Source organism: Micromys minutus (assembly GCF_963924665.1).
Source record: "Micromys minutus genome assembly, chromosome: X".
Classification (NCBI taxonomy): Eukaryota; Metazoa; Chordata; class Mammalia; order Rodentia; family Muridae; genus Micromys; species Micromys minutus.
The window spans coordinates 74048244-74074459 of record NC_137970.1 but is presented as its reverse complement, the minus strand read 5'-3'; the positions used below and the strand labels follow the sequence as shown (position 1 = coordinate 74074459).

Below are 26216 nucleotides of genomic sequence, written 5' to 3'. Positions count from 1 at the left end.
GTGTGCGCATACACACAAACAAAGTGTCATAATTAAGTAAAAATATATCTTTAATGAGAAATAGAAGTCAGGGGAACTGAGCATAATACTTACTCTAATAATGCTGTCGGTTCCACTACACAGTAGATATTTATCATGGGCACTAAAATAAATATTTCCAAGATGAAAGAATGTAACTTTTCTTTATTTATTAAACACTGTGTACAGAATTATACAAATTCTGGTGTGGATTTTTTGTTTGTTTTGTTTTGTTGTGAGTTAAAAATCTTGCTAATGTAGCCCTGGCTGACCTGGAGGTCATTATGCAGCTGAAGTTGGCCTTGAATTTGTAATCCTTCTTCCTCTGCTTGGTGCTGGGATTATAGCCATGTGCCCAACCCAGCCCAATTCTGTTTTAAATAATATGAATGAAAATAGGAAAATAGTTATTCAATTTATTTGCTTATTTGAAAACTAGCCAATATAGATTTCTTTCTTTTTCATTTATCCAAAAAATAATTACTGTATACCACACAAGTACAAGGAAGATCCAGAATGAATCAAATTTCAACTAGTATCCTTTTTTCTAATCACCAGATCTTATAATTTAACTACAACATAAAGGATATTCATATGTATCACCAAGAATCTCATGTTACAATTTGTGATTTTGAAGGCATACCATATAAATGTTCCTTGCGTTAGAGCACATAGAAAGGATACAGTTTGAAAAATAGCCAGGCATCAGATAAAATTTCTGTTCTGACACTTATTTATCTAAGGTGTATAAACTTGCCAAGTTTATTTAGTGTCCATAAGACTTAATTTCCTGATCTTCACAAGTAGATTGCAATCTAGCTTTCCAGGGGAAGGTGTTTAATATCGTGTGTCCAAACAGTCTGTCTGAAGATTTAGCTCGTGTTTCTGTTTACCCACTGTTCTAATTATGTTTCTAATGCCTTGATAAAACTTGACCAAAAGCAACTAGAGGATGGATGGGTTTATTTTATCTCACAGATTAGAATCCATCATGAACAGGGCAGGGACTCAAGGCAGAAATAGAAACAGACTATGGTGGAATGCTGCTTATGGGCTTAGTCTCCTGTCTTCTAGATTCCAAGACCACCTCCTAGACATGATATCACTCACAGTGGACTGGGCCTTTCTACATCAATTCTCAATCAAGAAAATGTCCCATAGGTGTGCCTACAAGTCAGTCTGATAGAGGCATTTACTCAGTTGAGGTTCTCTCTTCTCAGATGACTCTAGATTGTGTCAGGTTCACCAAAGGTAATGCACTCACTCTATCTTTCCTCTCCTTTAGTGGAAAATAATCTAACAACATTAACTATATCATATAGAACATTCATAAATATAATAAAAAATAAAATTTCAACATATATTGACATTATAAATATGACTCGATGCAGTTTATATATAATAGAATGAGTTAGCCAAAATCTGTTTTGCTTTATGTAACACATTAGGACTTTCTATATTAATATGATGCATATGTATTACTTGGATGATTCTGTTAAAACAAAGCAGAAACAGAACGTGCAATGATGGTCTTCAGGATAGCTACAAGAGTATGAATCACGAATCTTGTCTAGACTCTGATTCTTAATAATATATGGAAGGACCAAACATTCAAAAGTTTTCAGAAATGAAGAGATGGGTATATTTTTCTTAAAAGGAAGTAAAATCTCTGTTATGTTCAAGAAATCAACTTTATAAGAATTGTCTTTAAGAAAATAGTTTTAAAGCCAATGAACTGTCTCGGTTGGTAAAGGTGCTTGCTGCCAAGTCTGAGGGACTGAGTTCAGTCTGTAGGACCCACATAATGGAAAGAAAGAACTGACTCCCAAATTTCATGTGCTGACTTCCAAAAACCCACTGTGGCATGCTTATACCTAGACATGTATCACCCCACAAATACAATAAATAAATAAATAAATAGATAGATAGATAGATAGATAGATAGATAGATAGATAGATAGATAAATGTAGCAAACAAGCTGCTAAGAAAGACAGACTTTGAGAAAGTAGTTATTCAACATATATCTTCTATCAAGATGGGTTTTTAAACTGTCTGAGACTTTTTTTAGTAAAATTTAGAAACGAACTCAAATTCCATGATGACTGCCCACTGTGACCACTCCTTTACATAGATGACAAAAAGAAGAAACTCAGCAATCCTCTGAAAAGGGTTGTTTTGCAAGACTGTTCTGAAAAGGACTTTATTCTATGACAGCAAAGTTCTGTAATAATGAATTACATGTGCATACACATGTATTATGTATATATATGTATTACATATGCATACATGAATATATGCATTATATAGCTACTTCTGTTTACAATAATTGTTGGTATATATTTCTATTGTTCTACTCCTTCACTTCTGACTTTATTTTTAATCTTAGGCTATAAATCTTCATCAATGAATTTGCTTGGTTTGTAGTTCACTGTCTAAAAATCATACACGAAATGAGATGTCTGTCAGTTTTGATTATACTGACTCAGATACTAAGGGTTTCATAACAAGGAACAAAACTGCTGAATGTTAATAGATGTTATTATGACTGCCTGGAACAACTGTACATTCCATTCCAGAGAATGTAATCATGACAACAAGGTGTCCAAACACCCAATACTCCAAGGACTTATTCTCTATTATAATGGTATGATGTATTTTTCATAATGAATGGCTTCTTTTCTTCTCTTTCTTTCTGTTATGTGATAAATTTAATTGCATAAGTAGTTTGCATACAAATTTTTCCTTTGGATTTGCTAGTAAGGATCTACTGGTAATTTTGGAATATTACATCGCCCCTTAGATATTGATAAAAATTTCCATCTGAAATGAAAACAGTCAATATTGCCATCCAACTGTCATCGGGATCCATAACCTGTTCACAGAGAGGAAATTGAAGAAGATCTCAGAAGATGGAAAGATCTCCCATGGTCATAGATTGGAAGGATCAACATTGTAAAAATGGCCATCTTGCATAAGGCAACCTACAGATTCAATGCAATCCCCATCAATTTCAACTCAATTTTTCATAGAGTTGGAAAGAGCAATTTGCAAATTCATCTGCAATAACAAAAAATCTAGGATAGTGAATTCTATTCTCAACAATAAAAGAACTTCATGGGGAATCACCATCCCTGATCTCAAGTTTTATTCCAAAGCAATTGTGATAAAAACCACATGGTGTTGGTGCAGAGACAGGCAGGTAGATCAATGGAACAGAATTAAAGACCCAGAAATGAACCCACATACTTATGGATACTTGATCTTTGACAAAGGAGCTAAAACATTCAATGGAAAAAGGACAGCCTCTTCAACAAATGGCGTTGGTTCAACTGGCACCCAGCATGCAGAAGAATGCAAATTGATCCTTTCTTATCCTCTTGTACAAAGCTCAAGTGCAAGTGGATCAAAGATCTCCACATAAAACCAGGTACCCTGAAACGAATAGAACAGAAAGTGGGGCAGAGCTTACAACACATAGGCACAGGTAAATTTTCCTGAATGAACACTAATAGCTTATGCTCTAAGATCAAGAATCAAATAATGTGACCTCATAAAATTGCAAAGCCTCTGTATGGCAAAGGACACTGGCATGGGAAAAAAATAGCAACCAACAGATTGTGAAAAGATCTTTACCATTCCTACATCCAATAGAGTGCTAATATCCAATATATACAAAGAACTCAAGAAGTTAAACTCCAGAGAATCAAATAATTCTATTAAAAAATTGGTTACAGAGGTACACAAAGAATTCTCAACTGAGGAATACCCAATGGCTTAGAAACACCTAAAGAAATGCTCAACACCCCTATTCTTTAGGAAAATGCAAATCAAAACAACCCTGAGATTTTTATTTCACATCAGTCAGAATGGCTAAGATCAAAAACTCAGGTGACAGCAGATGCGGAGAAAGAACACTCACTCCTCCACTGTTGGTGGTGTTGTAAGCTGGTAAAACCACTATAGAAATCAGTCTGGTGGTTCCTCAGAAAATTGGACATAGTACTACCTTAGGACCCAGCTATACCACTTCTGGGAATATACCTAAAAGAAGCTCTAACATCTAAAAAGTACACTATTCCGCCATGTTCATAGCAGCCTTATTTTTAATAGCCAGAAGCTGGAAAGAACCAGGATGTGTTTCAACAGTGGAATAGATACAAAAATGTGGTACATTTACACAATGGAGTACTACTCAACTATTAGAAACAATGACTTCATGAAATTCCTAGGCAAATGAATGGAATTTGAAGCTATCATCCTGGGTGAGGTAACCCATTCACAAAAGAACACACATGGTATGCCCTCACTTACAAGTGGGTACTAGCCCCAAGAAGCTCAGAATACCCACAAAACAATTCATAGAACTTATGAAGCTCAAAAGAAGGCCAGAATGTGGATTCCTCATTCCTTCTTAGAAAGGAGAACAAAACACTCATGTGAGGAAATACGGGGACAAGTAGAGGAACAGGGATTAAAGAAAAGATCATCCAGAGACTGTCTCACCTGGGGATCCACCCTGTATACAGACACTAAAACTAGTCACTACTGCCTATGCCAAGAAGTGCTTGCTGTCAGGAACCTGATATGGATGCCCCCTCAGAGGCTCTGCCAGAGCCATACTGTTACAGAGGAGCACAGGGACCCCAATGGAGGGGCTAGAGAAAGGATTTAAAAGAGCTGAAAGGGTCTGCAAGCCCATAGGAAGAACAACATTATCAACCAACCAAACCCTCCAGAACTCCCAGGGACTAAAACACCAACCAATGAGTTCTCATGGAGAGACCCGTGGCCCCAAGTGCATATGCAGCAGAGGATGGCATTCTCTGGCATCAGTGGGAGGAGAGGACTTTGATTCAGTAAAGGCTTGTTTTCCCAGTATAGGGGAATGCCAAGGCGCTGAAGTGGGAGAGGGTGGTTGAGAGAGGGAAAACCTTCATGGAAGCAATGGGAGGGGGAGGGAAAACAGGGGGAAGGGGGAAAGGGGAGAACATTTGAAATGTAAGTACAAACAATGTCCAATAAAATGATAAAAAGGAAAACAGTCATTACAGGGTGTGAATTGATCATGAAAACAGAGGCCATTTAGTTCCAGATTTCTATTTCAGACACAAGGTACCATCCTTTTCACATTTCAAAAGAAATCCAAAGGTAACATATGCAGGCATTAGGCTCCAAAGCCATCACCTATGACTTAGTATTTCCAGACAGCATGCCATTTTGTTTTCAGAATTTTGAAATACTATCTGTGGCTAGCATCTGCTGTTACTGAGAGGTCCTTAAATAGGATAGGTTCTTCAATGAGGTGAGCAAGTGCCCAGGTGTCATCAGATGGGAGCATTTGTAAATGGTCTTTCCCATTGGCTACCAATGCAAGAAGAGGTGACATCTGGTTATCTTGAACTGCATAATAAACAACTCTAAGCATGGAGGTTGAGAATATCAACAGCTTGTCATGACTGTGTTACTGACTGGGTGTTTGCTTTTGTTTTTGTTCTAGATGTTATCAGTTGAGGTTGTGGGATGGTCAAAATGTCAAAGCTTGTTTTTAAAACATGACCAGAAGGTAATATAGTCTGCTGGCTATAAACTCAGCTGAAGCTGACATCAGGGAGATTCATTTCCCCATGTGGGCCCCTGCACAACTGCTTAGTTAAGTTCCAAAAAAGAACATTGCAGTAAAAGCTTGGAAATGCTCCGTTACTTCTGCTTCATTTCCTTGCTCTCAGGCAAACAATAGACCAATCCAAATTCCAAGGAAAGGGACATAAATTTCTTTTCCTGCTGAAAGGGAAGCAAAATCTCATTGAAAGGACTTATGAAATGGAGGAATTGTTGCTACCACCCTTGAAATGCATTAGATTTGACCATGGGTACTACTATGAAGCCTTTTATATGCCAATGCCTGAGAAAGAGCGCTACCATTTGCTTCAAAATTCTGCCTTTTTCCTTCACCCTATGCCTCGCCTACACATCTGTATTCTGTTGAGGACTGTTGAACAGCACATTATTTATTTTATGGAAAAAGTCATCTCTGTAATGGAAGGAAAGGAGCCTTGCTGGCTGAGGTAATAATAACATTCTTGGAAACCTTGGTCCATGCCAGACATTTTGAATATATTACTCATAGTCTCTTTGAAAACAGCTCCTTTAAGAAAGGCATCATAGTTCCTCTTTCCTGTAACACAAAGGCTGCACTGACTTGAGGTGATTTGGTGAGGAGTTTCTAGAAAGGCCCCATAGCTTGGTTTCCCAGGCCTCAGAAACACCAGAATATGTTCACCTTCAAAACCAACAAGTTTGATAAGAGTGCTCAGACCCCCAAAAATCAATCAAAATTTTATGATGAACTATGTCAGTGCTGAAAAGATGTTCTAGAGTGACGTGTAAAATACAGCAGACACAAGGCACTGTCAAATCCATGACAGTGTGCTAAATGTCTACAAAAGACAGTGAAGGGCTCTTACCACATATTGTGTAGACCATGTGCCTGTGAACATAAAGTTTGTTCAAAATGTGGAAAAAAGTGATGTATTATTCCATCTAATAAATTACCAGAAACATCAAAACTACTGAAAACCAAGGTTCTGACCAGACAAGAAGCTGGCAAAGGAAGGAAGACAGTGACGAGGACATAGATGCTGAGACTCTTATTAGTGAGGATGGAGACACTCAGGGGGCCTGACAGCAACGAGTCGGCTGCAGAGGGGTGAGCAAACACACTGACCCCCTTAAAGTAGGAGCAGAAAAATGCCTGTTCAACAGAGGCAGAACTGGCCCGTGAGCAACATCACTCATAACATTCCAATAACAAAAACTTTCAAGTTTTCATGATAAAAATTGAAGGTGCATATGCAGGATATGTGTGGAAACACTGTAGTGTATTATATAATCTATGGGAATTGTTTAGAAAAACATTATCTAAGATCAAATCATCCAGTGCTGAGAATTGGTGATTGTATCGGAGCTATCTCACAGAAAACTGGGGAAGTTATCTCACAGTACATTTCTGTCGCCTGACCTTACTTCCTTGTCAAAAGCCACCTTACATCTTATAGAGCAAAACAGTTTCACACACGTGTGTGAGCACACATTCACACGAGAGCACGCACGCATACACACAAACACGCTTGTGTGTAGTGATTTTTTTTCCTTCAAAATATTTTTATATACTTCACCCCATGGTTTTTTGCCTTTTCCTAATTTTGAAACGTATACTCAGAAAAGAAAATGTGCGGACTATATAACTAATAACTAACTAGAAAAATGAACCCTTATACTTGACAATGTCAATAAGGAATATAAATAAATGCTACTGGGCCTAAAGAACAGAAATAAAAGAATTACAAAGAGAACATTTTATTCTATATCCTTCTATAGTACTCAAACAGTGACAGTCTTAGATAAGTTACAAATTTCTACCAAACCATGTTACATTGAAATGTGAAATCAGGAATTCAAAGCTAGAACAACACCCTCTCTACTCTTCAAAGACCTGCATTTCCCTGGTTTTGAGTTATATAAACTTCTAGTCATTTTCTCAGTTCACCTTCAAGTATATGCAATCAGAAATGTGGTTATATACCATTGTATTTTCTCCATATAAGCAAAACATTAATATATCCTATAGAAGAAAATCACCAAAATTAAATTTAAAAAACAACAAAAACCTACAAGAAAATACTTTAAAATATATTTAAAAAGTTGTTACAGGGGGTTTTCAAAAAACAGTTCATCTATTTTTTTACATTTTAAAATTACATTTGTGTGTGTGTGTGTGTCTGTCTGTCTGTCTGTCTGTCTGTCTGTCTGTGTGCATAGATCTGTGAGACATTTAAGCGCCATGGTGAGCGTTTGGCGGTCCGAGTACAGGTTCTCTCCTAGTACAGTGTAGGATCTAGGAATTGAATTCAGATCATTAGACTGAGCAACAAGTGCCTTTCTTTACATTTTCAGTTAAAATAATAGTTATGATTCTTAATATGTAAAGGATTTTACAAATCAAAAGTAACAGAGACTATTGCTGGTGTGGTGACTCAGTGGGTGAAAGTGCTTGTTGTGAAGCCAGACAGCCTGAGTTTGAACCCAAGAACCTATGTGAGGGCAAGAAGCAACTTTCAAAAGTGGTCCTCTGATTCACCCACAAAAATTTCCTCCCTTCCTCCCTCCCTCCCCTTCCTCCCTCCCTCCCCTCCCTCCCTCCCTCCCTCTCTCTCTCTCTCTCTCTCTCTCTCTCTCTCTCTCTCTCTCTCTCTCTCTCTCTCTCACACACACACACACACACACACACACCACACCACACCACACAATAGATTTTTTTAAAGGTAGTGGATTAGACCCTTTGAAAAATGAACAGCATGCACATATAAACACAAATTATTATAGTAAATGTCAAAACCCATCAAATACTTTTTAAATCAAATGCTTTTTTGAGGAAAGGGGAAATATCAAATATTCACTTTCTAAGTTACACATGTCTATATTTTGCACATTTTTTCATAAGAAATGTGTGGTTGTGTCATGTCTTAGAGAGTTTATCTGTGTTCCACGGGGAATCATGGGAATATTTTCTGTACTAAATAGACTTCAAGTGAGTGCTTTGTACCACATTAAGCCAATTATCCTTTCCACATTCCTTCTTGTCGTCTTTTGTCTGAAATATTTATTCCATTTTTGGCTTTGATCAATGCTCTATATTTTCTCCAACAAATAATGGTGATATTTACAATAATATGGCAAACACATTTTGAAGTTAGATTTTTGAGTTCTTATCTAAACCTCAAATGTGTATTTTAGAATCCCCCCATCATGACCATGGAGTTATTGACATTCTTGCTCACCTAACTTTTGCATCCTACTGAGAATGCAAGAAAACTAGGCTGAAGTCCCCTAGTTCTGAAGGACCAGGAAAACTTAATGGAACCACCTCAGACATTTTAGGATCAAGATATACAATGATGCCATTGTTATCCTTCATTACACAGTATATTAGTGACTTTTTACTTCTGCGATAAAAGATGACCAATGCAACTTATAAAAATGGCCCAGAGGGATGAGAGTTCATCACATCATGGTGTGAAAATGTGGCAATGGGCAGACCTGAGAAGACAATAACTGAATGCTCATAATGCAATTCAAAAACAGGAAACAGAAAACACAGAATGGGAATGGTGTTTGGCTTTAAAGCCTCGAAGTCCACTGTCAGTGACATATTTACTCCAGCAAAGCCATACTTCCTAACCTGCCCAGACAGTGATAGCAAGTGGGGAGCAAGTAGTCAACCAGTTAAGCCTATAGGGACTCTCAAACCACCGGACTCACATTAATATGACATGGAGAATGGCTGCAAGGCTGTGGTATCTCAGACATTCAGACAAAGGGAACATTATAAGGTAAGTGGTATATGTGAGAAAGCATGGGACACATCAAGGTAATAATATATGTTGTTATATATTATATCCCTATAAAATTGTTGTTTCCTCCCAAAGAAAATGCATTTAACATGTAGGTGTCACTACCCTAAAGATGGTAGGAAACATAAGCCTCATACTCAAATCTTCAAGTTGGCACTGTCTTTGTCTGGAGTACTGCTTTATTAGGTGGGTAAAAGTGTTACTAGGTAGATTCTTCACCCCCCTCATTTAAAGGTAGCTGTTTGTCCCCACAGACCTAGCTTTTAACAGACCAATCATTCTTACCAACCCTATCCACGTGTATCAACGCCACAATACAATCTTCCACCCTTGGGATTTAAATAAATTCCAGTTTAAATTGATTTACTTCAGGCTGACCTGATTTAGCAAACCCCGAGGTGTCTGGATTCCTTCAATTGACAAGATTAAATTTTCTACAACAGAAAGAAAGTGGTTCTGTGTGTATTGTAGTATGAATTATGTGAAAACAGAAAGATTCATTTATTACCAGAGTTTAATATCCTGAAAATCTTTCCCTACCAAAATCAATAAAAAAGTTATTCATAAAAGACTGTGAAACAGCATATATCACATTGCCTAAATACTTTAACATATACTCAGAAACATATATATAAAATATAAATGGAAAAGTGTAAGGATAGAATTTTATTTTATTTTACTTCATGGCGACTGACAATGTACAATGAATAACAATTTACTCACTAAAAATATTTTTATGTTAAACATGAGAAAATTCAGTTTCATAGCATCAACCCACCACTTCTTCTATTAAAACCCAAATTTATATAGAATAAGCCTCCTCCAAATAGTCATTTAAGAGCGATATGGATAACTGGTTGTCGATAAGATCATATAGTCTATACTCAACAATTCAAGACCAAATGGGGTCTGAATCCTAACACTATCACTACCCAAGAAGGAGACCACGTAAGAGAATAGCAGTATCCTGAGCTCAGAAGCCAGACAGTTTCACACCATACATCAGCTCTAATTAAATGATAGTAGTAATAATAATAATAACAGTAATAGTAATAATAACAATAATAGTAATCTTTATAGAAATAGAATAAATATGGGTCCAACACACCATTAGGAGGCCATATCTTTGTTACTCTAACTAAAATTATGGGCTGAAATATTATAAAAATTGTGGAGTATGTTGTTCTTCACCAAACTACCCTGGGTTAATAATAGGTTTAGAAATTAAAAAAAATTATTATTTGGGACGGCTGCTCATTTCTACAGCTGTCCACAACAAATGCACTCATTTGAGCTCTCTCCTGCTCCCCTTTTCTCCTCCCTCCTTTCTTCAATGAAGCAGTTCTGTATCCTTCTGTATCTTGGTTGCTATTTTTTTCAAGATTTCTCTTATTCTCTACTTTAAGTCTTTGTAAGAGAAATTAAGAGAATAATTTAAGTAGACACAGGCAATCCTATGTAAGTTGGTTTGCTTGGTAGTTCTATGTAATGCACATGTTATGGCAGGCATTTCTGAGTCAGAAGTGGACCCACCCATATATGAAATGTTGAGATCCATTATGATGGCATGCTAGGCACGTAGCACACGGCACACACAGAATTCTATAGATGCAAGTTTGGGAATAAAAGAGAATGGTCAAGCCAAATAAGTTTCCAGGTAGCCAACATTTGAATTCAGACTATCTGCTTAAAGAAGTGTTTATTTATATAAAATATGCCCTGATAAAAGGAAGCATTTTATTTTATTTTCTTGTTTTTCCAAACCCACTTCTACAAACATCCCAGAACAATCCTGATGTCAGAGACATCATAGACAGCCATTAAGCTCCAGATCCACCACCTGTGTCTACCGTGACTCATAATACAAACACAGACCCTCTGTGTAGCCTCTTTCCTAGAACTTTAAAATATAACCCACAGCTGTGCTGTCCCTTCTACATGGCTCTGTGTATGAGAGACCCTTTCATGCAGTGGGACAGAATCTCAGGAGTCTCACAGATTTTTTCAATCCTGGCACCTTTACAAACAAGTGCTTTTTTTCTATATGTTGTAGCACAGTCAAAGACACAATTTATCCTAGACCCTACAAAATGGATGGGGTCAGGGACTTCAAGCTTCCATTATCACCTTCTCCATCTTAGGTATTGAACTTTGTAGCTGTGGTGAAAGGGCATACAAAAAAAAACAGTGTGGGTAATTTCAATAAAACTCTAGTGAGGGGGGAAGGGAAGGAAGGGAAGGAGACAGAGAGACAGAGAGAATTTGGCCCATGGAACTTAAGACACACCTTTAATTTAGCCAAGGGTACAATCCACACAAAATATGAAATCCTGAGGAATGAACATGGGTTTGCTGTTTACAGAGCTGCATATCCAAATAAGTATTTAAATACATATTTGTTGAGCTATAAGGGTTTTTTTTTTTTGTCTTCAACTCTGTATCCTTTGCCAATTCATACTTAATATGGCTATTTGCCAACTTCTGGATGAAATTGATACTAATATTCCACAGGGACCTATAAATCTTTACAATATCTCCGGAAAGTTGGAATCATAAACTATTTGCAAGAGTGAAAGAGTTCAGGACACCAAATGCAAGAGAAAAATTAAATTAAAGTTTTCATTTTCTAATGCTTGGAAGGCCTCCTATAATTCTTTGGATCCCGACAGCACTTTTAAAATATTATAGATCAACTGTCTGTTTCTGCTGATTCTACAAAATGCAACCATCTATAAACTTGAGATTCATTTTCTAGTTGGCAGTAAATTTTACTCCTAATCCACTAAGGTGGAAAAATGCATCAGTGTCAGACTAGGGTCTTGAATTTTTGAGTCTCAGATCAAACAAAACCAACAGAAAATATGGATAATGTTTACTCTGAAGATGGGAACTCCTCCCTTTGTCTTTCAAGTTAATTTCTGGTATGATCATGTACATAGAACGTGGGTTTTACTTGTTTGCCTTTCATTTTTCTCAGAGTTTACTCTAATGATAGTGCAGAGGGAAGATTTCTCTCCACATAACATCTTTTAAATCAGATCTTGTTTTGGCCTCAAATATCTATTAATGGGTACACAGTTCTCTTTGATGTGTTTGGCCCTATTTTCTGGAGGTAGGCATAAATTCTGGGGTTTGGATTTTCATGTACTATGCGAGGGGTCTCCTTTTGTTTTCTTTATTTCTTGTCCATGAAAGGATCTGTGAAGATATTATTTTCAGGTAGTGATTGGTCCTGTTTATGCCAATGACTCTAGTGAGCTTTGAAGTTAATCACCTTCAATACGTGATATCTCACAACAAAGTTCCAACTATTGTCTCTTTACCAGGCTTCTTCTGATAAGCTAGTTGTTTTGGTTATTTGTCTATTTGTTTTTAATCAGCCTATATTTATGCAATAGAATACTGAGACATACAGTGGCCCTCTATGGCCAGCTTCTCTCGTAGGCACCCTTTCCTTCGAGGCCGGAGATCCGGTAGATTTGAATAGGCTTGGGCCATTTTACAGCTCATTTCCCTCTTGTATTTTTCTGAAGTTCTGCCACCTCATGACTCAGGCTTATGCCATCAATTTCTCAGTTTTTCTAAACATATCTTCCCTTGTTTTCTCTAGAACATTTGACGTCTGTTTTTATCCCCAGGCTCCAAATGAATCTCCTGGACACAGCTGAAATTTTGCTCAATAAATCCCAGTGCCTCTCATCACTGCCACTATAGAATTCTTGCTGGTTCTTAGTTGGAGAAGCAGAACACAGATCACGTAGAGCTTTTTTTTTTTTTTTTATCTTTAGTCCTACAGCTGGACAGAAATCAATTGCTAGTCTATATTCTTATTTCCAAAAAAAAAAAAAAGAAAGAAAGAAAGAAAGAAAGAAATGGTGGGTGTGGACTTACTGTAATTATTAAGGATTTATTTTTTCTTTACTCTTGATCTTCTCTTTAAAAAGTAATAGCTGATCACACACACACACACACACACACACACACACACACACACACCTGGTTTCATTAAGTTGTTGAGAAAATGGTCACATTTGAAGCTGGGGAGACAGCTCAGTTGGCAGAATGTTTGCCAGGCAAGTGTCGTGAGGAGTGAGGATCTGGGTTTAATTCCCAGAACCCACATTTTAAAGCTGAGCTGGTGGTATGTTCTTGAAATCCCAGCCCCAGAAAGATAAAGCAGAGACAAGCAGATCCCTAGGGCTCCCTGACCAGCCGTCCTAGTCTACTTGATGATTTCTGGACCAGTTAAAGACCTTATATCAAGGAAAAGGTGGAAGGCATTCCAAGAATAATACCAAGATAAGGTTACCTTCTCGTCTCCACACATATATATGCACATAAGGGCATACATACACATATATAAATGCACCCGTACATATAGAAAATGACCATATTTTCCTACTCATCAGAGACAGAGTTTGGGAAAGTATTGCTAGCCTTCCAGTTGGGTTTATTATTTTTTTAATCGCCCTTGCTGTTCTCTCCTAAGTCCTTCATCATGTTCTCCTTGTCATCCCATATGTTATTTTTCCCTTCCATGGGCCCCTTGTCTTACAGGAAAGCAGGACATTTTGACAAGACTGATTTAATGCAGCTGTTGGGCAAAAGCTGCTGGAGAATGTCAGAGTTGAATGTCAGAAGGCTGGTTTCTATTACGGAGCTGCATACCCCTCTTCTTGACCCTTTAATCCAGAGAACAGACCAGTTTTTCTCTTAACATTTTCCACTTTCAATGTCTGTGGTTAGTAAGTCTCTGCGGGATGTTGGGCTACTTTTCAAGGACTCTTTATCCAGGCAGCTTCACGTTGGAAAATCTTACTCGAAATTTCCCACACCACTTGAATCCTGATGAGACCATGTGTTTTTCTCTGGCACCTGATTTGCATACTCCAGAGGATTTGCACTTCTATATCTCTTCTTTCATTTTGGGAAGCAATACGAATTTTTGAAAATGTCTTTTGGTACACTTTACATTCTCACTACGGTATGATGTTACTCATTTGATATGCCATATATGATTTATTTGAAACACACTGTCATCTAGAATAAATGGAACCAGAAAGGAACTTGCAGTATGCTGCGTGTATTAGACATGATATAACAATGAATTTTATTTAATAATGTTAACAATTTCTGATGATACTATATCATCACTTTTGAAATATTTATTATACAAGTGGTATCATTGATTACAGTGCAGTGCACTCCTCGACCAGCGAGGAAAGACGACCACCACCAGAGGATTCTTCTCAGATCACACTTTATTGTGGGAGCCTCTTGATTGAAGGGGAGAGCAGGAAGCGAGGGGGCCCGAACTACCCTAGCTGTCTGCTTATATAGGGAGAAGCACATACGGGCTTGCCATGATTGGTTGTCACCAGTCTGCTGACACCAGAGGCCTCGGGATTGGCCGGAGATAGGTTATGTACTGCGCATGAGTAGGGTGCAGCGCCTTAGCTGACAAGAGCATTACTATATATGGAGTTGTTTACCTCAAACCGTGAGGGAGTCAGCGCCATCTTGTAATGGTGTCCGCATTCGGCTCCCCACATTACAGGAAATTTAGGAAACCTAAAAAAAAGGATAAAATCTCTCATTCCTATTTCAAGTTTAAGACAGAAGATATTATACATTAAATGTGATATACTAGCATCTAATGTAATAATACAAATACAATAATATATAACATAATTTATAAATACCTCACAGACAGGCATGGTGGTGCATGCCTTGAATCCTAGCACTCAGGAGGCAGAGACCATCCTGGTCTATAGAGCAAGTTCCAGGACAATGATGACGACAAAAAGAAACCTATTTTGAAAAACCAAACCAAAAGAAAAAAAAAAAACTATTTATTTCACTAATCTTATTTTCTACAGCATTTCTTCATGGGAGTTTAGATATTTCACTGTTTCAAAGCACTGTAGTGTATATTTTGCCACATCTTTCATGGTGCTAGGAGCCAATTATATTTGACTGTAGCATATCCCATCAATTTATCTTTCAGATAAAAATAAGTATGCAGCATCTTACATGCATTCTACACAATATAAAAACATGTGTACTTTGCCCACTCTTTTATCGGTGCTGGGAGTCAATTATATTTTTCATCCTTTTCTTTCTGATAACCATGAAAAGTAATTTTATTTTGGTTCCTGTTTTTTTTATTATTATTAATGTCATTGTACAGCTTTTATTTTTTTTCTCTAAATGTTTTTCTCAAAGTGCCTTGTGTATATGGAATGAGATGGTATGTGGTTGTAAAGAGAACTGAGAAGCAGCTGAAGGTACGTACTGTACAGCAGTGTGCGTTCTGCATCCTGTGCTGCTATGTGCATCTGCAGTACTTAAAATGCAACTGTAGGGGAGACTTGGCCCTTTAAGTGCTTGGATACATTAAATGCCTGGTGATGATGATTTCTTAAACAAATTGGAAAGCCACATGACACAAAGTCAGAGAGAAGTTAGTATGAATTTCCCTTCCAGTGATTCTCAGAATGACGTCGCAATAGCAGAAAGGACGTGGTGGCATCATTTGCTGATGTTGATGGCAGTCACACAAGAACTGTGCTTGACAAGGCTTGGGGCAGAGGTTAGGTCCAAGGATTCTCTTCAGAATGGTTTTCTTTGCTTTGAGAAGCTCACACAGGCGAGTGTCCTCAACAAGTTTGTTTCTAGAAGAAGCTCTTCTCAAGATAGTAACATTGGCTGGCAAGCCTTGCCAAAAAAAAAAAAAAGAAAGAAAAAAAAAAAAAAAAAGAAAAGAAAAGAAAAGAAAGAAAATTCTACACTTGAAAGTGAACTTTCTGCCTTCAAAGCTCAAATTGCCAACATTGTGTCCCTACAGAAAGAAGCAGCAGAGTCAGAGTACAGGCAATGTGGATTCTACCACATGTATTACGTTAGTGTCACCTCCTCCACCCCTAGATCCCTTCTACTGGGGACCCATCAAAATGTGCTTTCTATTTAGCTGAGTAAAAATCGAAGAGAGCAAAATCCCAAATATGGTTGAGATTATTAATGACATCATATAAAGCCTCCATCAGCCAAGAGGCCAGAGCAACTGTAAAGCACAGGCCAGTGGAATCTGCTGCCCCTTATAGCAGGGGCTGTGAATAAGATGTTTGTTTATCAGTAACCAAGCAACCTGTTATTTAAGTAAAATAGTTAACTGGGAATACTTTGAGCGGGACTTACAGAAGTTCTCATACTGTGTTGGAGCAGAGTTTACATAGGAAGCATATGATGCTCACTGTTGAATCTCAGTATTGCTTTCTGTTAGGTGGAAAGCGGGGGGGGGGGGGGGGGGCAAGAAGGCTGCCTATACCTCATTGCCACTTAAAGCTGAAGAAGCTCATGGCCTTTCCAAGCAGTGACAAATCAAATTATTGAATTAAATCACTACTTAAGTAGAAGCCAGAATGTATCATCTTTCTTCAGCTTAATAAATGGTCTGATAAAGATGACTTGTTGCTAAGTGAACACCGCTTCCGGTAATGTCAGCATAATGGAGTTTAATTTTTTAATATTGTTTAAAATAGTCTTTATAGCAAAATATTACTGAATAGAAGGATAAATTTCCTGTAAGTTATTTATCATTAGTCAGAATGATGAATTACATTATGCAGTATAAAACTTAGTTATAATGGAGTATGTGTATGACGGTGTCATTATAAAATCATTACTCTGTATGCTAACTTTAAAATCAATTTTAAAAAAAGGATACTAGGGACATAACTCAGTCACCAGACTCCTTCCTGTAAGTTTGAGGACCTGAGGTTCATCACCCACAACTCACATAAAGGACCCCGATGTTATGGGGGACACTTTTAATCTCAGTTCTGAGAAGGCAGATTCAGACAGGAAAAACAAATACAAACAAATAAACAAAAAAACTCTAGGGCTTGGAAGGACTTCTTGTAAATAATCACTTTAAATTCCTTAAAAATTTTTCATCATTTTCTGTTTCTGATATATTTCTCTCTTGTTAATGGCAGATCCCTGGGGCTCGCTGGCCAGGAATTGGAAAGCTCCAGGTGCAGCAGTGAATTACTTAAACCGCTTTGGCTCCCGATGGGTCCCACGTGTGCTGCACCCACCCAAGAGCTCTCTAGATTCACGAATGAAACACACACAGACACACACAGACACACACAGACACACACACAGACACACATACAGACACACACACACACACACACACACACACACTAGCATAATGGCTGAGCATGTCTAACACTCCCCATGGCGAGCACACACTTTCCTCCAGTGTTCCTGGCTTAACACCTTTTTTTAAATTTGGATATTCTCTGTATTTACATTTCAAATGTTATCCCCTTTCCCCCATCCCATCCCCCTCCCCCTCCCCTTTCCTCCATGAAGGTGCTCCCTCTCCCAACCACCCTCTCCACCTCAGCACCTTGGCGTTCCCCTACACTGGGAAAACCAGCCTTCACTGGACCAAAGGCCTCTCCTCCCAGTGAAGCCAGACAGTGCCATCCTCTGTTAAATATGCACCTGAGGCCATGGGTCTATCCGTGTGTGCTCATTGGTTGGTGTTTTAATCCCTGGGAACTCTGGAGGGTTTGGTTGGTTGATAATATTCTTCCCACAGGGTTGCAAACCCTTTCAGCTCCTTCAATCCTTTCTCTAGCTCCTAGAGCCATACTGATACAGTTGAGGATGCTTGCAGCTAAAGGGCAGACTGAGCACGGGGTCCCCAATGAAGGCCTGACACCTTCTAAATCTGTACTTTATCTTTGCTGCCCTTCTAGGCAGTTCCGGAAGGGTCGAATTCCCTTTCCACCTACACTGTAGGATGCTTTCTTTCCTGAAGCTCTTAAATCTAATCCTCTCTCCGAGACATTCCAATTCTCTTCTCCTTCCTCTCTCTCCAGTCCCTTACCCACACAATCTAAAAGTTCCACCCATCTCCTCACCTGGCCATTGGCGATCATATTATTATCAGTTCAAGGCAGCTTGGGGCAGGGACCCTCAGTTCTGGAAGTGTGGCTTTGGGGAGTAGAAATGAGATAAAATATAAGAACCAGTTCCTAACAGCAGGCCAGTGAGAAATCCTGTCTCAAAACACAAGGTGGAAAGAGATGGGAGATTGATATCCCAAGCTGTCTGCAGGCATAGTCACCTGCATATATGCACAAAGTTGTGCATATACAAGAACGTGCATACACATGTTGGCATGCACACATGAAGAAAAGAGTAAAACAATGAGGTAAAGGGATAATTTGGCAGCTAAGAGCGCTGGCTGCTCTTCCAGGTTGTGAGTTCAATTCCCAGCAACAACATGGTGGCTCACAACCATCTGTAACTGCAGTCCCATGGGATCTGATGCCTCTTCTGATGTGCAAATGTACATACAGACAAAACAGCCACAAATATCAACTACATAAATGAATGTTTATAAATAAATAACTTTTGTTCTTATAATCATCTTTATAGAGGATGTTGCATGAATTTTTTATGCTTTAAATATATTAAGCCTCTGCCTTTATTATGTGATGCAAATGTTTTAATGTTTTATTAACCCATGTTAGTTATGCCTAATAATGATTTTCATGATGACATGCTCATAAATACACGTTATGTATTTCAGCCATTTTTTTCCCTACATTACTCTCCTAGGTCCCTTCCCACTTCCATTATTGTCTTTCCTCTTCTCAACTTTCATGTCTTTATCTGTGACCCAATAAGTCTCATTAGTGTTTACCTGAGCATAGGTGACAACTTGGGTACCTTACTGGTGGCCCTCATCGACCTCTTCCTCCACTGTATGTAAATTGTATATAAATCTTCATGAGACCTTGGGACCCCATGTGACTCTCTGTCTTCCACAACAGGGTGTTGGCAGGCCCCATCCTTTTTTTTTTCATTTTATTTCCTTTTTCCTTCACAATTCCATGCATGTATATAGTGTATTTTGGTTCTTTTCAACCCCATTACCTTTCCCCACTCCCCTGCCACTCCCACATAAGCCCTCTGTCTTTTCAAATATTCATCTTAGTATTGCTGTATCTGTTTGTTTTGCTTTGGAATTTGACAACAATTGGGTTTGCATGAGTAAACTCTGGAGAGAAATTGTTTATCAGAGCATAGGCAATGTTCCAATGTCTGTACCACTGGGGTAGGAGGAATGTGTCTCCCAGTAATCACTAGCTACCAACAGCTCTTACAGAAAGGGTGGCATCATGAGTCCCACTTTTATCCATCATAAAATGTTTGCAAAGCCCGTCTTGAGCAGATGTGGGGCAGGTAACTGCAACTGCTTAAATTCATGACTATAATGGCCACGCCATGACTTTTGAAAGTCAGTATTCCACAGTATGATATTCTGCCCCTCACTCCGGCTCTTACATTCTTTCCTCTCATTCTCTCTGTTGTTCCCTATGACGTGGAGAGACTGATACAGGTATCACATGGCTTGGGATACAACTGTCATTTATTCTTAGTACTTTGGTCAGTTATGAATCTCTGTAGTACCTTCCACACACTGCAAAAAGAAGTTTCTCTGACCAAAGCTCACAGCAACAGAGCTATTGGGCACAGTCATAAATACTCAGAAAGAAAGTTAACAAGTGTATTGTATCTGATTAGTAAGCAGGAGCTTCCCTACTAGGGCCTATGACCTCATCAGTCACAGGTTCTTGGCAAGGTTTATACTGCAAGGTATGAAATGAACTTTTTCCTATGAAAATGGTCTCAGATACAACCTGAAGAGTTGTTTATGCCCACAGTAGCAGACTTGTTGCCGTAGCACCAGTAAACTCAAATTGCCCAAGCAGCCAGTGTTTTTAAACACAGGGTCTGTAGCTGAATAAGGCAGTTGTTGATAATTCTCCCCCAGAACCTTCTATGGCACCTACTGGAAATTTGAGGACACGCCCACAGAGAAGATGATCCCTGCTCAGATCCACTGTACTTTCTCTAGAGCTGATAATCGAAGTTTCTTCAGTAAATATAGTCTTACTGTGTTTTTCTGGTAGGTTCCTAATAGCAATGGCAATTGTCTGTACTGTTCCAGGGCCTCTTTAATCAACACCTTGGAGTAAGACAACCCACCTCCAGCAACTAGGACTTTCATTTAATAACCTAAGCCTTCTGAAAGCAGTGCTATCCACTCATGTAAGATATCTCCGTTCAAATTTTCTCTTTAATTTCATTTGGTATTAGTTTATCAAGTATTAGATTTCATTACAGCTTTTTATACATTATTAGTCTTGGTTCACTCTTCCTCACTACCTTCTCTCCCATAGTTCCTTGCACCCTTTCCCACCTTCATCTATTCACACACAGTGTTCCTCCTTTCCCTTTTGTATCACATACTTCCTACCATGCTCCCTCATTGTTCCCTTTCTTGTTTCTTTGGCTCTATGTGCGTTCGTTCCCACCCCCATTGCCCATCATGGACTCTTACCTTCTGGAACCATAAACTCCAAATAAATCATTCTCTCCATAGGCTGCCTTTGTTGTGGTGTTTGATCTCAACAATAGAAAAGTAACTATTGTCAACATTTTAGTTTTTCCATATATAAAATAAATATAATAAACATAAAATGCCCTCAGAATTGTCCTGGGTTTTGTGAGCTAATGTATATAAAATGACATCACAACAGCACTGCAGCTACACACCAAAGGAAAGATAAATTTGGGTAACTATGAATGAGAGAATGTTTGAGATTGATAATCACATATTTCTACAGAACTAAAAATTATTGCTTTGTAGCATTAACATTTTAAATATTTATTTACTTATTTTGTATATGAGTGCTCTATCTGCATGTATGCCTGCATGCCAGGGGAGGGCACCAGATCATAGTATGGATGGTTATGAGTCAACATGTGGTTGCTGAGGAATTAACTCAGGACCTTTGCAAGAGTAGACAGTGGTCTTAACCACTGAGCAATCCCTCAACCCACATTAATATATTTTAATTCTAGCCCATGAATTTGTTTCTGAGATGATCACACAAGGTACATTGATAATTACTATGACACTGTTTTTAATAGCAAACTTTTATAAACAGTATTACAGGATAACTCCATAAATTATAGTAAATTCTTGCTATGGAAAAGCATTTAAGAGAAATGAAGTACTATATAGACTAACTGGAACACAATCTAATACATTAAGGAAAAATAGACTGTGAATAATTCATTTTTCCTGTAAAAATAGCATACTGCATGTTATTTTGCCACAGGAACAATTTGAAAGAATGAATCCATATATTAACAAGTCTGCTGTTTAGGAGCTGGAATTATAGAGCAATTTTGTCTCTGTTGTAGTGGTTCAAGTGAAAACTGTTTCTCTTAGGCTGAGGCATTTAAATCTTTGGTTCCAGTAGTTGACACTGTTTGGGGAGGCTTAGGTGGTACAACTTGGCTGAAGATAGGCTTTGACTCTTGCCATATTTCAAGTTCAATTCTCTGTCTGTCTGTCTCTGTTTCTCTCTGTGTGTGTGTGTCCTCTCTCTGTGTGTGTCTCTGTCTCTGTCTCTCTCTGTCTCTCTCTATCTCTCTCTCTGTCTCTCCCTCCCTCCCTCCCTCCCTCCCTCCCTCCCTCTCTCTCTCTCTCTCTCTCTCTCTCTCTCTCTCTCTCTCTCTCTCTCTCTCTCTCTCTCTCTCTCTCTCTCCTCTGTATACCTTCAGTTGATCATGTACTCTCTCAGCCTCATACTCTGCTGTGATGCCTGCTGCTCCTTGCGAGGCTTCCCTACCATGATGAAAACTAGAAGTGGAACTGGAAGCCAGAAAAAACTCTTCCTTCTCTACATTGCTTCTAATCGTAGTATTTTATCACAACAACAGAAAAGTAACAAATCCAGAAGTATTGGAGTTTATAAAGCATGTATTCTTTAAAGTGTTCTTACCTGATTAATTTTAGATAGATTTCATATTTAATAAGGTATTTTCTCCCCCATGCACTCACTCTTCTCCTTTTACAAAAGCATTTCAGGATTGTCACCAAGGCTCCGTGGGTGAAGGTGCCTGCTGTCAAGCCTAAAGACTTGAGTTTGATCCCCTAGGACTCACTGGATGGAAGATTTAGGCAACTCCTGCATGCTGTCCTGGGACCTGCATGTGTTTCTTCCACCACAGAATAAAGCAATACAATGTGAGTATTTCTGCAGACATATTTAAAGTTTCACCGAATAGAATGGGTCATGTGCTGGAGCACACTTTTTAGACATTCAGAAATAAATGCAAATGAATTATTGTTTAATGTATTTAATTTGTAAACCCAATTAAAGTAAAAGTAAATTCGTTTAACATCTACATTACAAAGAGTTAGATTTATTTTTTTCCGAAAAAAAAAGCTTTTCTTACATCACATCTTTTTCCCTGAAAGTTGAAACAAACAATATATAGTATTTAGATTTTAAGTAAATATATTTTTATTTCTCTTCCATAGACAAAGATATAACATTTAGAGAGTTAGAAGGTAACTAAATGCTAGGAAGAAAATAATTTAAGTACAAAGATAAGGCATTACTATTTGATTCAGCAACAATTAGGTCATTTATGACCTTGGTGTTAGTAATTTTGTAGGACAGCTGGTGATAAAGGCAGATGTCCATGCAGGGCAGGCAAGCAAGTGGAATTAGAGATAATATGCAAGTCTTGTTAGTGCTGTGTCTGTAAAAAGAGGACAAGGAACAGGACAACAGCTGGAGGAGGGTGTGAGGTAAATGGAGAGCTTGTTTATTTCATTAGGTTTTTGCCTTTTAAATGACAGCAAGTTATTCATATTAGTGAGAGCATATTATTCATATCCAAATCCAATATGAAAAGAGCTGAAATAGAGTTGAAACTACAGGGGGAAAGATAATATATGGAATAGGGTCATAAAGGAGATAGGAGAGAGAAGGATCCAAACAAAAGATGGAGAGTTTATCAGTAAACAGGATGGGAAGGTGGACAAAGTCACAGGTTTGAGAAGACTGTGGAATGTTTGAACTGGTCACTTTAATAACCATCTTTTAAAAGGCAATAGAAAAACACAGAAGAAACATTAGGCACTATCAAATTTTGAGACTAAATCTTGAGGCTATGCAATTTTTTAAAGCACATTCATAAACAACACTAGATCAAATTTGGTTGATTTATTAGTGGATAGCAGGGAGTGGATAGTGATTTATAGTTTTTACTGATTTTTTTAAAAAATAAGAACAAAAAAGACAAGATATCGGAAGAAATCAACTTCGCAATTGTAAGGGCTGCTGTGGGCATGCAACAGAGCACAGCAACTTTTATATTTTAAAAGCCATCAAAGTGTGCCTGCAGATAGGAGAAAATATTCATCAACTATGCATGTGGTAGGATGTTAATATTTAGCAGTTATAAAGGACTACAAATTTTAAGTACAAAAATCATTCTATGAATAAATGGACACATTAAGAACAGTTTTCAAAGGAATAAACATACATTGTCAGTAAATTTTTGAAAAGGTGTCTAATATCCTTTGATATTTCATTTCACCCCACGTGGCTATCAAGATAAACAATAACAATAAAGACTGCCAAGAATATATAGGTAAAGAGGGCATCTTGGCACTGGTAGGAAGAATATAAACTGGGGTAGCCACTATAAACGGTAGTCTGAGACTGAACTGATAATGAAGGAAGCCTCTATGGGGCAGACCATGGCCCTCTGCATATGTGTTATGGTTGTATAGTTTGGTGTTCTTGTGGGATACCTACCAGTGGGAGCAGAGGCTGCCTCTGACTCTTTTGCCTGCTTTTGGAACTCTTTCCCTCATCTTGGGTCCTTTGTTCATCCTTAAGAGAGGACCCTAGTCTTATTGCAACTTGATAGACCATATTTCATTGATACCCCTGCAAGTTCTGCCCTTTTCTGAAGGGAAGTGGAGGAGGAGCTAGAGGGAAGAGGATTGGGAGGAGAGAAGGAGGAAAAACTGCAGTCTAGGTGTAATATATATAAGAAAAAGTAAAATATTTTTTTAACAAATTAAAACACTCTCCTCCAGCCGAGCAAGATGCCGAAAGGAAAGAAGGCCAAGGGGAAGAAGGTGGCCCCGGCCCCCGCCATCATCAAGAAGCAAGAGGTCAAAAAGGTGGTCAATCCTTTGTTTGAGAAGAGGCCCAAGAACTTCAGCATTGGGCAGAACATCCAGCCCAAAAGAGATCTAACACGCTTCGTCAAATGGACACGCTACATCAGGCCGCAGAGGCAAAGAGCCATATTCTATAAGCGGCTCAAAGTACCTCCTGCCATTAACCAGTTCACCCAGGCCCTGGACAGGCAAACAGCTACTCAGCTGATTAAGCTTGCCCACAAGTACAGGCCAGAGACAAAGCAAGAGAAGAAGCAAAGGCTGCTGGCCCGTGCTGGGAAGAAAGCTGCTGGCAAAGGGGACGTCCCAACTAAAAGACCACCTGTCCTCTGAGCAGGAGTCGATATAGTCACCACCTTGGTGGAGAACAAGAAGGCTCAGCTGGTAGTGATTACCCATGATGCAAACCCCATTGAGTTGGTGGTTTTCCTGCCTGCCCTGTGTCGAAAGATGGGGGTGCCCTACTGCATCATCAAGGGAAAGTCAAGGCTGGGGATCCTGGTCCACAGGAAGACATGCACCACTGTTGCCTTCACACAGTTAACTCAGAAGACAAGGGTGCTCTGGCTAAGCTGGTGGAAGCTACTAGGACCAATTATAATGACAGATACGATGAGATCTGCCGCCACTGGGGAGGCAATGTTCTGGGTCCTAAGTCTGTGGCTCACATTGCCAAGCTGGAAAAGGCAAAGGCTAAAGAACTCGCCACTAAACTGGGTTAAATGTACACTAAGTTTTCTGTACATAAATATAATTTTAAAAATTAAAACAAAACTAAAATTAAAACGACCACATTATCCAGCTCTATGTCTAGGCATAAGCCTAAAAGATTAAGTTAACATGCCACAGAACCAGTTCAGATGTCCACCAATAGCTAAATAGATTTTTTAATGTGCCTTTGCAGAATTGAGTTGTATTTATCAGTGAAGAAAGATGAAATCATAACATTTGCTCAGGGAAAATATGGATGAAGCTGGAGATCATTTTGCTTAATGAAATAAGCCAACCTTAAGCATATGTGGAATGTAGATTTGTGCACACACACACACACACACACACACACACACACACACACACACCACATATGGTAGTTATCTTTAATTGTCAAGTCAACACAACATATAATCAGCTAGGAAGACAGCGACAATGAAAGGTTGTTTCCATTGGGTTGGCCTGTAGGGGCTTATCTTTAATTGTCATGGAAAGATCCAGCCACTTTGGTGGCATCATTCCCTAGGTAGAGTCCTGAACTGCTAAAAGTGGAGTGTGAGGAAGGTAAGCACAAGGTAGCAAGCAAACAAATATGCATGAAGTTATTTCTATCTGATTTTGACCATCTAGTGCATTTGACTGGCAGCTTTAAGTTCCTGCCACTGTAATTTCCCTACAATAATAGATTGTAACCGGGACCTGTGAGTTCAAATATCCCTTTCTCCCCGGAGTTGTTTGTTGTTAGAGTATTTTATCATAACAGAATTGAAGCTAGAAATATCTTCGTGTATATATAAACACATGGTTAGGACACAAGAATGGAAAGGATTATAAGGGAAAGAAAAAGGTCAAAAGGGAAGGTCTATGGAATATATGTGTTGTGAAAACAGAGGGAGAACTACTTGGGGATAAAAAGGGAACTAGTGAGAGGGGAGAGACAGACACAACATCAGCAGTTAGAGAGTAAGACAAAATGTAATTGATACAT

General features: G+C 38.5%; 1 pseudogene across 1 annotated transcript; it reads left to right on the top strand.

Moving 5' to 3' along the window:
* The first annotated feature begins 24436 nt into the window (after window positions 1-24436).
* LOC308414433 (large ribosomal subunit protein eL8-like) lies at window positions 24437-25239 on the top strand (annotated as a pseudogene). Its single transcript has one exon. The product of its transcript is annotated as a large ribosomal subunit protein eL8-like (transcript).
* The last annotated feature ends 977 nt before the right edge of the window (window positions 25240-26216 follow it).